This window comes from Trichechus manatus, unplaced genomic scaffold, assembly GCF_000243295.1.
Source record: "Trichechus manatus latirostris isolate Lorelei unplaced genomic scaffold, TriManLat1.0 scaffold00170, whole genome shotgun sequence".
Taxonomy (NCBI): Eukaryota; Metazoa; Chordata; class Mammalia; order Sirenia; family Trichechidae; genus Trichechus; species Trichechus manatus.
Window position 1 is genome coordinate 5476525 of NW_004444106.1, and position 12326 is coordinate 5488850.

The window sequence follows — 12326 nt, forward strand, 5'->3', positions numbered from 1 at the left end:
GAGCCCTGGTGGCACAGTGGTTAAGAGCCACAGTGAGTGATGGCTGCTAACCAAAAGGTCGACAGTTTGAATCCACCAGCCACTCCTTGGAAACCCTGTGGGGCAGTTCTACTCTGTCCTGTCGGGTGACTGTGAGTTGGAATCGACTAGATGGCAATGCGTTTTTTTGTTTGTTTGTTTGTTTTAGAGTCTCTTGGGCCCTCCTGGCCCCTTCCTTCCAAGAAAAGGGTTGGGACAGGTCCTGGATGAGTCACCCATGGTTCTTGGGTTTAACTTCCAACACCTTCTCAAACAGCCTTATCCACTGTCCCCTCCCTCTCTTTTTACTTCCTCCCTCTCTTGCTCTGCATCTCTCTTTTTTTCTCCCTCTTGAGCCTCATTTGGGAATCCTGCCTGTCAGACCCCCCAGCCTTCCTGGACCATGAGGACATCGGGTCCAGATGAGAGGTCCCCAGGTATTTCCCCAGCACTGTGAGGGAGAGCAGCTGCAGAGTTCCTAACTCTGGACAGAAGGAAAAGTGATGGTCTCTGCAGTTTCCAGGGATGGTTCCTCCTCTCCCCGGGATCTGACACTTCCACCCCACTCCGAGACGCAGAGACCTCTCCCGACTGCAGGACTGAGGCCCTCCTCAACAAGGCCTGGGGCTGAAGGGTGCAGCATGGGGTCAGAAGAGGCCACTCAGCAGCCTCCCAAGTCTCTTCATCCTGTCCTTGACCCCCAGCCCAGAGCAGCAGTCTCAGCCCCAGGCCCCATCTCTGCATCTCTTTCCTGAGGTGCCCCCATCTCCTTGGGAGCCACTCTGGAACTTGTTCCCTCTCCCAGACCATCCCATGCCCTGAGGGAGGCTCCATGGCTTTTCCTTACCTGTGGCACCAGGATTGAGATTCAAGGGAAAAGGGCAAATCTCCCCACAGCTCCTTCTCCCCAGACTGGAGGCTCTTCATTGGGGGCAGGGAGGGCTTGAGATCCACAAGGACCCTAGTGTGAGAGATGAACAGAAACTTCAGGTCTCGAGGTGGGAAAGTACTTCCAGCCTCTCTCACCCCCTCTCCCCACTCCATTTCCCTAAACTCCCTCTTCTTCCTCGCCTCCCTTATGTGGTACTTCCTCGTTTTCATCACCCCACCCATCCTTTCCCTCCCTGGCCTCCACCATCCCCACAGGTATCCTTGCCCAGGAGCCCCCAGCCTCCTCTGTCAGGAAGGCCCAGTTGAGGCAGCACACAATGTCTTTGTTTCAAATCTCAGAGGAGCTGCTGGTGAGTATTCTCCCCCTCTTGCTGGAGGCTTCTCCTTGATGGGGAGCAGGGATGTGCTGGAGGAGAAGTTGTGAGGGGACTTGGGAGCATCTAGTTATCTCTGTGAGGGAGGACAGGGGATGCGGAGCTCGCAGGGGCCGTGAACCAACTCGTTAGAGGCTGGTCTCTGCTGGGATAGTGGGGTGGGCAGGGGCCCTGGAGCAGCAGCATGTGGGCACCAGCTGGTACTCCCTCCCATCTCCTCCCGGGAGGGGAGCAGGCATGTCCAGTCTAGGGGTTGTGTTGTGGGGAGAGGGTTTGGGCCATGGACTGGTGGGAGCTGGGGCTAGGAGAGGGACTAGCTCAGAGCATCTGGTGGCTCTCTGGCTCTGGGGCCAAACCCTCCTCCTTTAGTTCAGTTGTGACACCTTCCCATGCCCTCCTGGGCATGCTTACAAATGTCTGTAAAGCCAGGTAGATTGAGGCCCAGAAAAGAGACCTTAAAGATGTCAGAAGAATGGGGGGCACGGGGAGTATTTCCTGCTGGGATTTCTTGTTAAGTTACATTTAATTAATTTGTTTGAACAGTGAATACATTCACAAAATTCAAAAGGTATAAAAAGATATGAAGTGAAAAGTCCCTTTACTTACCCTGTCCCCAGACACCAGTTCCCACCCCTAGAAGCAATGTTACTTGTTTGTTGTGTATTGCATATATTAGTGATATTCTTCTGCCCCCAGCCCCTATTTTTTACGTAAATTGTAACACTCTTTCCTCTTCTGCACCTTAGACTTTTTTTTTTTTTTTTTCTTTTTCTTCTTTTAAACCTGACAATGTATCTTCGGGAAAGTTCCAGATTGGTACATAGACCCCCTCATGCTTTATTTTCTTCCTTTTTTTAAAGAAAAACTGCCTACTTTTAAAACATGATTAATTCATTCTCCCACTAAGGGGCATTTACATTGCTCTCAGTTACTTCTTATTACAAATCTTGTACAGAAACCATTTTGCAATGTTGCAAGTATATCTCTGGGATTAATTTCTAGACTCGTGTTCCTGGGTCACTGCCATCAGTAATATATAAGAGTGCCTGGGTGTCTTAAGTTTCACCCAGAGGGGTCTGTGGATGTCTTGGGTGGTCTGTCAAAAGTGGCACAAGAAAGCAAAACTCACGCAGGAAGGCCAGAAAACAAATAGGATTTAGTACTCGCAGGTCCCAAGGAAGAAACTACAGTACACCTCAATGCCTGGGGAGCAGGCAACAAGCTGGAACTGTACGAGAGCTTATGCATTGAAGTCTATTGGTCAGTTTAAAAGTTTTTCAGGGCATTAGCACGGGAAAAGGGAGAAAATTTTGTTTTCTTTTTATTGTGCTTTAAGTGAAAGTTTACAGTTCGAGTTAGTTTCTCATACAAAAATTTATACACACATTGTTATGTGACCCTACTTGCTCTCCCTATTCTGTGACAGCACACTCCTCCTTTCCACCCCGGATTTCCCGTGTCCATTCAACCAGCTCCTGACCCTTTCTGCGTTCTCATCTCGCCTCCGAACAGGAGCTGCCCATTTAGTCTCATGTATCTACTTGAGCTAAGAAGCACACTCCTCACGAGTATCATTTTATGTCTTACAGTCCAGTCTAATCTTTGTCTGAAGAGTTGGCTTCGGGAATGGTTTCGGTTCGGGGCTAACAGAGACTCTGGGGGTCATGTCTTCCAGGGTCCCTCCTGTCTCAGTCAGACAGTTAAGTCTGGTCTTTTTACTAGAATTTGAGTTCTGCACCCCACTTTTCTCCTGCTCTGTCAGGGACTCTCTGTAGTGTTCCCTGGCAGGGTGGTCATTGGTGGTAGCTGGGCACCATCTAGTTCCTCTGGTCTCAGGCTGATGAAGTCTCTGGTTTATGTGGCCCTTTCTGTCTCTTGGGATAATATTTTCCTTGTGTCTTTGGTGTTCTTCATTCTCCTTTGCTCCAGGTGGGTGGGGAGCAATTGATGCATGTCAGATGGCCGCTCGCTAGCTTTTAAGACCCGAGACGCCACTCACCAAAAGGGGATGCAGAACATTTTCTTAATAAACTTTGTTATGCCAGTTGACCTAGATGTCCCCTGAAACCATGGTCCCCAGACCCCCACTGGAAAAGGAGAAATTTTATCATGGGGAATCATATGGGATATGGTCAGGAGGGGCAAGGAGTAACTGAGGCAGTTGAGAGACTGGGTTACAAGATAGTAATGGTTTTTATCTCAGGAACCCGTATGGGGCATGGCCGGCGGGGGGTCTTGTTAGAGACTACAGCTATTGAGAGACTGGGTGACAAGATGTTGTTGTTAGGTGCCGTCGTTGAGTCAGCTCCAACTCATAGCAACTCCATGTGTAACAGAACGAAACATTGCCCAGTCCATCGCCATCCTCACCATAACAGTAGGTATGTTTGAGCCCATTGTTGCAGCCACTCTGTCAGTCTGTCTCCTTAGGGGTCTTCCTCTTTTTCACTGACCCTCTACTTTACCAAGCATAATATTTTTCTCCAGGGATTTGTTCTTCCTGATAACATGTCCAAAGTATGTGAGACATAGTCTCCCCAACCTTGCTTCTAAGGAGCATTATTCTGGCTGTACTTCCTCCAAGACAGATTTCTTTCTTCTTCTGACAGTCCACGGTATATTCAATATTCTTGGCCAACACTATAATTCAAAGGCATCACTTCTTCTGCGGTCTTTCTTATTCATTGTCCAGCTTTCACATGCATATGAGGTGACTGAAAATATCATGGCTTAGGTCAGGTGTACCCTGGTCATCGAAGTGACGTCTTTGCTGTGACAAGGTAGGAATGGTCATGTCAGAAACTGAGTGGAATTAATGGAATTAACTGGGCACCTAGGAGAAATTAAGGGATGCCAAGGCAGCAAGCTATGTAAGCCACAAATTGGCCTTAAGACACTGGGTGCCTATAGTCTTACAAACACAGCCTATTATGAACTTTTTTTTTTTTTTTAAATCATGGCCCATTTAAGAGGTGGGTAGTGTTTCAATATAGCTTTAATTTATATTTCTTTTATTATGAGTGCATTTGAGTGTTTTTTCATGTGGTTAAGGGCCTCTCTTTTTCTCTTTTCCAATTTATTAATTTCTGCTTTATTTTTATTAACTTCTTCCTCATTCTTTTCTTGGGTTTATTTTATTTTTTGTTTTACAGCTTCTTGAGTTGGATATTTAATTCATTTATTCTCATTCTGTCTTATTTGTTGATACAATTATTTATTGCTATGAATTTTCCTCTGAACATTACATGAGCTGTATTCCATAGACCTTATTTGTATTCTTTTACTTGTTTCTCTTTTCTAATATTCTATTATTTCAGTTTATATTTCCTCATTGTCCCAAGAGTTTTAAGAAAAGGTTTTAAATTTCCAGGTGATAGTTTATTTTTAATCCGTTTATTATTTCTAGGTTTATTGATCAGAGGATATTTTCTGCACTAAGTTTTACTGAATCTAAGATGTTATAGTTGTAAGATGTATCATTATTTTATTTTTATACTTTTAATTTTTAAAAACTTTTCACTTTGAAATAGTTTCAGGTTACAAAATATTGCAAAAATAGCAGAAAGAGTTTCTGTGTAACCTTCGCCCAACTTCCATAAGTGTTAACATCTTCCATAACCATGGTACAATTATCAGAACTAGGAAATTATCATTGATACAATACTCTGCAGCAATCTACAGATCTTCTTCAAGTTTTGCCAGTTGTTCCATTAATGTCCTAACCTTGGTCCAGGATCCAATCCAGCACCACACAGTGCTCTTTGTTGTCAAGTTTCCTTAGTCTCTTCCAGTTTGAATAGTTCCTCAATATTTCTTTTCTTTCTTGACTTTGACGGTTTTGAAGAGGACTGGCCAGTTATTTTGTAGAATGCCCTGCAATTTAGGTTTGTCTGATGTGTCCTCATGATTAAATTCAGGTCATGCACTTTGGGCCAGAATATGGCAGCAGTGATGTTGTGCCCCTCTTAGTGCATTATATCAGGAGGTACATAATGTCGATACGTCTTATTCAGTTGGATAAAGGACTGTTTCCCAGATTGCTCCGCTGTAGAGTTACAATTTTTCCTTTTGTAATTGGTAAGTATCACAACACGATTTTAAATACCACTAAAAAAGGAAAAAAAGGATTGCCAGTTATCAGTGTAAGACACCATCAATTTTAAGATGTACACACATTTTAGAGATGCTGAAATGTGCACGAACTGGAGCCATGAAATACTGTATTAATTCTTCCTTGGGGAATGTGTTTTCTTTTTTGGTCATGCTAAAGCTTTTGAATGTTCCAGGACACCTGAAAAAGAGATATATTTGCTATTTTTAGGATACAGCATTCCATCTATTGATCAATTAGACTCACCTTACGTGTTATTTAGGCTTTTTTTATATTCTTTTAAGCTGTTCTTACATTCATTTCTTTTTTGGTTCACTTGATTTCTCATGGGCTGAGAGCTGAATTAAAGTCTTGTATTACTCACATATTTCTGTATATTTGTCCTTGTATCTTATATAGTGTTAGTCATAAAAATGTCGATGCTTTGCAGATTGTCATATCTTCATTATGAATTGTATACTTTGTGATTAAAAATGTATCTTTCATGATACCCAAACAAGGATCCAAAGGGGGAAAAAAAGATAAATTGAAGTTTATCGAAGTTAAAAACTTTGGCTCTGTGTAAGATACTTTTAGGGAATGAAGTGACAAGCTACAGACTGGGAGAAAATATTTGCAAATCACGTATCTGACAAAGGACTTGTATCCAGAATATATAAAGAACTCTCAAAATTCAGCAGCAAGAAAACAGACAATCCAATTTAAAAGTGGACAAAAGGCTTGAACAGACACTTCACCATGGCAAGTAAGCCCATGAAAAGATATTCAACATTGTTAATCATTAAGGAAATTCATATTGAAACCACAATCAGATACCATCGCACAACTATTAGAATGGCTGAAATAGAAAAAATACTGACAATACCAAGTGTTGGCGAGGATGCAGAGTACTAGAATTCTCTTACATTGCGGATGGGTGTGCAAAATGGTACAGCCACTATGGAAAAGTTTGGCGGTTTCTTGCCGATTTAAACGTACACTAACCATCTTCACTAGCAGTCCCACTCCTGAGTGTTTAACCCTAGCAAAATGAAAACTTAGGTTCACACAGAAACCTGTTCATGCCATAGACTGGAAACAATCCAAATGTCCATCAAGTGGTGAATAAATAATCTGTGGAACATCCATACTATGGAATACTACTCAGCAATAAAAAGGAAAGAACTATTATTTATACACCAAAAACTTGGATGAATCTCAAAGGCACTATGCTGAATGAAAGAAGCCAATCTCTAAAGATTCGACATTCTCAAAAAGACAAAACTATAGTGATAGAGAACAGACCAGTGATTTCCAAAGGCTAGAGGTGGGGAGAAGGTGTGACTATAAAGAGAGAGCACCAGGGAGTTTCGGGAGCTGATGAAACTGTTCTATGTCCTGATTGAGGTGGTGGGTCACATGAATATGTATTAAAATTCATAGAACTCTACACCAGAAAAGTCAATTTTACTGAATGATTATTTAAAAAATAAAATAAAATATTTAAATGAGTCAAAACTAAAGTGAATATAAATCCACTTAGAATTTGTCATCTCTGTTTCTATTGAATATAAAAATATTTGAACTAATTTTTTATGCATTTTAAAATTGTTATGCTTGAAATTGGTCTGTCTTTTACAATAGAAGTGAGAAAGAATGGTAGAAATTATTCCATACAATAGAGGAATCCTCATGGCCCAGTATTAAAATGTTTGGATTTGATAAATTGCTTGTTTTGTGGGTTACTTCATGATCTCAGTTAGGATGGGGAACCTTTGCATATTTTAGTCTGGTGATTATTTTGGATTTCATTTAATTTGAGATGAGCAATAGATGCAATTATCTCAGAATGTAATGTTGCAAATACAGGCTAGACATTTATACACTTGCATCCCAACTGCACAGAGCGTTGACAAACAAGTATTCTCTGGGGTTTCTGTTTGGGTTTTAATTAGGAAAAGATTAGAAGGTATGTTAAATAAGATTAAAAATTAAGTTGTACAATACTACATTACATCTCAATGTAATTTAAATGTAGTGTTGTAACCAGGATATACTTCAGTCCTCGGATTTTTCCTGCCTTTATCTGTATTGCAGCTATGCCTGTGAATCAACATCCTGGATCTTTGCTGTCTTCAAAGCATTATGCTCTAATTTCTACACATTTACAGAGCACTGGCGTACGGATTGCCGAAATTATTATCCTTGAATGCCCTGGCAGATATTCCAAGGTAAAAAAACGAAACAAAACAAAAATTATGGAAAGGAATTGAGGAATAAAATAATTTTTAAAAAGAATAAATAAATAAAGATTATGACCCTTGCTTTCTTTTTGTTTGCATTTGCCCAGTAGACTTCTGGCCATTGTTTTATTTGGGAACTTTCTGAGTCACTTTGTCTTAGATGTGTCAAGTACACAGCACAGTTGAGTTTTCCTTTGTGTGCCGAAGTTAAGTCTTTAAAAAAAAATTGATAGTTGCCATTGAGACAACTCTGACTCACGGCAACTTTATTGTAATGTGGTGGTAATACAGTAGTGTCAGGCCTCATCTAACTTCAGGGAGAATGAGAATCGCCGTCAGGATCAGCCCAAAGTTGATTCCTCTGAGGTAGAGGTTAGATATACCTCCACTCTCCAAACTCTACCAATTCTGACACCAGTCATCCTCCCCATGGCATTTTCTTCTTCTCAGCTGGGTTTGATAATATGTTGCAACGGCCACACAGAACTCACAGATCATACTCACAGTTATATGGTTTATTAGGGAAATAGCAGGGATCAGGATTAATTTAGAAGTAACAGGAACAGGATCAATGTCAGGAAGCACACAGGCAAGGTCGGGGAGGCTCCCCCAGAATAAAGAGCACATCCCTCCCTTCTTTAGTGTAGGACAGCTCTTTCTCTCACACCCCTTCAGGACAGGCCTCTTCTCAGCCCTTAGGACAGGTCTCCTCTCAGGTATGCACACCCACTCTTGGCCGTTCGTGCCCACTCTCTACCTTGCATGCTCCCCTCAGGACAGGTCTTCTCCCAGCCCCTTCAGAGCCCCCTTAGGATAAGCCTTCTCTAGGTCCCCTTAGGACAGCCTCCTCTCAGCCCCTGCTCTGCTCAAGCAAGTGTTACAGCTCTTTTAGCATCACTGACAAGTGCCCGGAGGCACTCAACTCTGCCAGCAAGCCTCCTGCCTGAAGGTGCTCAGCTCTTTCTTGCTCCATGAGTCGACACGCTCATTGTAGCCTCTTTGATCTGTGGGCCAGGAAGCCCACTGCGGTGTCTTGTGCCAGTCTCCTGGTTCTGCTGCTGCTTTTTCTCTGCCACTGGACTCTGCTGTGCTTGCCGCTGCTTCTTGCCATCTCCAGTGTTACAGGTCTCTCTGTCTCTGGGTCTAGGAGGTTCTCAGCATAGGGACCCTGGGTCTCAAGGACGTGCTCCACTCCAGGCTCGTCTTCTTTTTTTTTTCCTAAATTTTATTTATTTTGTTGTTGTTGTTGAGAATATACATAGCAAAACATACACTGATTCAACAGTTTCAACATGTACAATTTAGTGACATTACATTCTTCAAACTGTGCAATCATTCTCACCCTCCTTTTTTGAGTTGTTCCTCCCTTGTTAACATAAACTCACTGCCTCCTAAGGTTCCTATCTAATCTTTCGAGTTACTGTTGTCAATTTGATCCCATATAGATAGTTCTTAAGAGAGTATAATGCTCAAGGCAGACATTTTTTTACTAGTTAAGCTAAACTATTGTTCAGTTTTAAGATGATATCAGGGGATATTTTTGGTTTAAGGTTTAAAGATTATCTCAGAGCAATAATTTCAGGGCTTCATCCACCCTACATAGCTCTAGGAAGTCTAGAGTCCTTGAGAGTTTGAAATTCTGTTCTGCATTTTCCCCCTTTTGATCAGGATTCTTCTATAGAATCTTTGATCAAAATGTTCAGTAATGGTAGCTGGGCACTATCCAGCTCTTTTGGTCACATGGCAAAGAAGGCAGTTGTTCATGGAGGGATTAGCCACACATTCCATGCTGTTGTTTGTAGATGCCACTGAGTCAGTTCTGACACATAGTGACCCTATGTACATCAGAACTAAATATTCTTCTGGAGAAATGCTGGACAATGAAAAAGGAAGACTGAAGAAGAATTGGCAGATTTGAATTATGGTGTTGGTGAAGAATATTGATATACCATTCACTGCCAGAAGAACCAACAAATTTGTCTTGGAGGAAGTTCAGCCAGAATGTTCCTTAGAAGTGAGGATGATGAAGGGACTTGTGTCATGTATTTTGGACATATTATCAGGAGAGACCAGTCCCTGGAGAAGGACATCATGCTTGGTAAAGTAGAGGGTCAGTGAAAAAGAGCAAGACCCTCAAGGACATGGATTGACACAGTGGCTGCAACAATGGGCTCAAACACAGCAACGATTGTGAGGATGGCTCAGGATGCAGCAACATTTTGTTCTGTTATACATAGGGTAGCTATGAGTCAGAGCTGACTGGAAGGCAGCTAGCAACAACATCAACTATCTGTGTATCTATCATCTACCTATCTACCTGCCTACCTACCTAGCTATCTATTCTTGGTGTATTTTCTATTGTATTTGGTATCTTTTCCACCAAAAATATGTTACGTTTTAAAATTTTTTTTCATTTTTTTTATTGTTCTTTAGATGAAGGTTTACAGAATAGGTTCTCATTAAACAGTACACGTATTGTTTTATGACAATGGTTAACCCCACAACATGTCAACCCTGTCCCTTCTCAACCTTGGGTTCCCTATTACCAGCTTTCCTGTCTCCTCTTGCCTTCTAGTCCTTGTCCCTGGACTGTCGTGCCCCATTAGTCTCGTTTTGTTTTATGGGGCTGTCTAATCTTTGGCTGAATGGTGAACCTCAGGAGTGACTTCATTACTGAGCTAAAACGGTGTCTGGGGGCTATACTCTCAGGGTTTCTCTAGTCTCTGTCAGGCCAGTAAGTCTGGTCTTTTTTTGTGAGTTAGAATTTTGTTCTACATTTTTCTCCAGCTCTGTCTGGGACCCTCTGTTGTGATCCCAGTCAGAGCAGTCAGTGGTGATAGCCAGGCACCATCCGCTTGTACTGGACTCAGTCTGGTGGAGGCGGTGGTAGTTGTGGTCCATTAGTCCTTTGGACTCATCTTTCCCTTGTATCTTGTTTTCTTCATTCTCCCTTGCTGCCAAAGGGGTGAGACCAGTGGGGTATCTTAGATGGCTGCTTACAGGCTTTTAAGACCCCAAACCTACAAAAATATGTTACTTTTAATGTACAGTCATCTCTTAGTATACGAGGAGCATTGGTTCCAGGACCCCCCAGGGATACCAAAATCCGCGGATGCTCAAAAAAACCGAAACCAAACCCACTGCAGTCGAGTTGATTAGGACTCATAGCAACCCTATAGGCCAGAGTAGAATTGCCCCACAGGGTTTCCAAGGCTGTAAATCTTTACTGAAATGGACTCCACGTTTTTCTTTCACAGAGCCACTGCGGGGTTCGAATCGCTGACCTTTTGGAGTGCTTTAACCACTACACCACCAGGCCTCCACCAATGCTCAAATGCCTTATATAAAATGGCCTAGTATTTACACATAACCTACACACATCCTTCCTCTGGCCCAGAGGTGCTCCCAGGCTCCACGCTGCTGTCCCCGGCAGCTCTGGGCACTTTCCTCAGCAGCAGCAGAGCCCCAGCCTCTGGACCCCAACTCGGTCAAGGAGGGGCCCCCACAGACCTGCCAGCTGCCAAGAATGCCAGATGGGAAGTGAAGAACTGGAGCGAGTGCTCCACCATCTGCCGCGCTGTGCCGCCTAGCACACCTGCAACTGGAGTAAATGCTCCCGCAGCTTGGCGGAGGTGCCTCAGTGCGGGACGTGCAGTGTGCGGACACGAGGGACCACTGGCCGCTGCGGCCCTTCCACTGCCAGCCCGGGCCTGCCAAACCGCCAGCCGGAAGACCCTGCGGGGCCCAGCCCTGCCTCAGCTGATACATCTCTTCCTGGAGCGAGTGCTCCGAGGCCAGTAGTGGTGGCGAACCGCAGCGTTTGGGGATCTGCCGGAAGCTAGGCCTCTGCGAGGAGGCGCTGAGACCTAATACCACTAGTCCCTGCACCACCCACCCCTGCAGGCAGTGGGTGGTGGGACCCCGGGTCCAGTGCTCAGCCCTGTGTGGCGGTGGCGTCCAGCGGCACCTGGTCAAGTGTGTCAACATCAACACCCAGCTGGGGCTTCCCGAGAAAGACAGAGACCAGTGTGGCCACGAGGCCTGGCTGGAGAGCTCCCGGCCGTGTGGCACCCAGGACCACGAGCCCGCTGAGCCCCTGCACTACGAGCCAGCTCGCCTGTCCTTTGGTTTCTGCGAGACGCTGCGCCTGCTCGGCTGCTGCCAGCTGCCCACTGTGCGCACCCAGTGCTGCCGCTCGTGGTCCTCGTCCAGCTGCGGCACCCCCTCCCGCAGCCATCAGCGGGTCGCAGGCTGGGGACCCCATCGCCCTCAGAAAAGGTATTTTTTTATTCTAACAGCTTGAGTCACACTGAGAATAATTATTATTATACATAAATGAGCATCCACTGGTCTCCCGCCAAAGTTTTGCTTTTTGGACACTCCCCCTCGCCCAATATTTTCAATCCATGGTTAGGTGAATCCGCAGATGCGGAAACCGAGAACACGGAGGGCGGACTGCAGTCGGATATGTCTAACATGTTTGGATTTATTGTGTAGCTTAAAATAGTCTACTCATCTCTGAAATTATACATATAGTCTCCTAAGTTTTTCGTCTAAATTTTTTACAGTTTTTTCCTTATGTCTTTGATTTGCTTTAAAATTTAATGTTTTAAAATTTTATTTTCTGTTATGTGGATAGTTGTGTTATTAAATAAACCATTATTTCCTCTAAATTAAATTCACCCTTTGTTGTATATTAAAAAGAATGGT

General features: G+C 43.8%; 1 pseudogene; it reads left to right on the forward strand.

The window, feature by feature from the left end:
• The first annotated feature begins 421 nt into the window (after window positions 1–421).
• Window positions 422–11919, forward strand: LOC101341277 (A disintegrin and metalloproteinase with thrombospondin motifs 7 pseudogene; annotated as a pseudogene).
• Window positions 11920–12326: the final 407 nt, after the last annotated feature.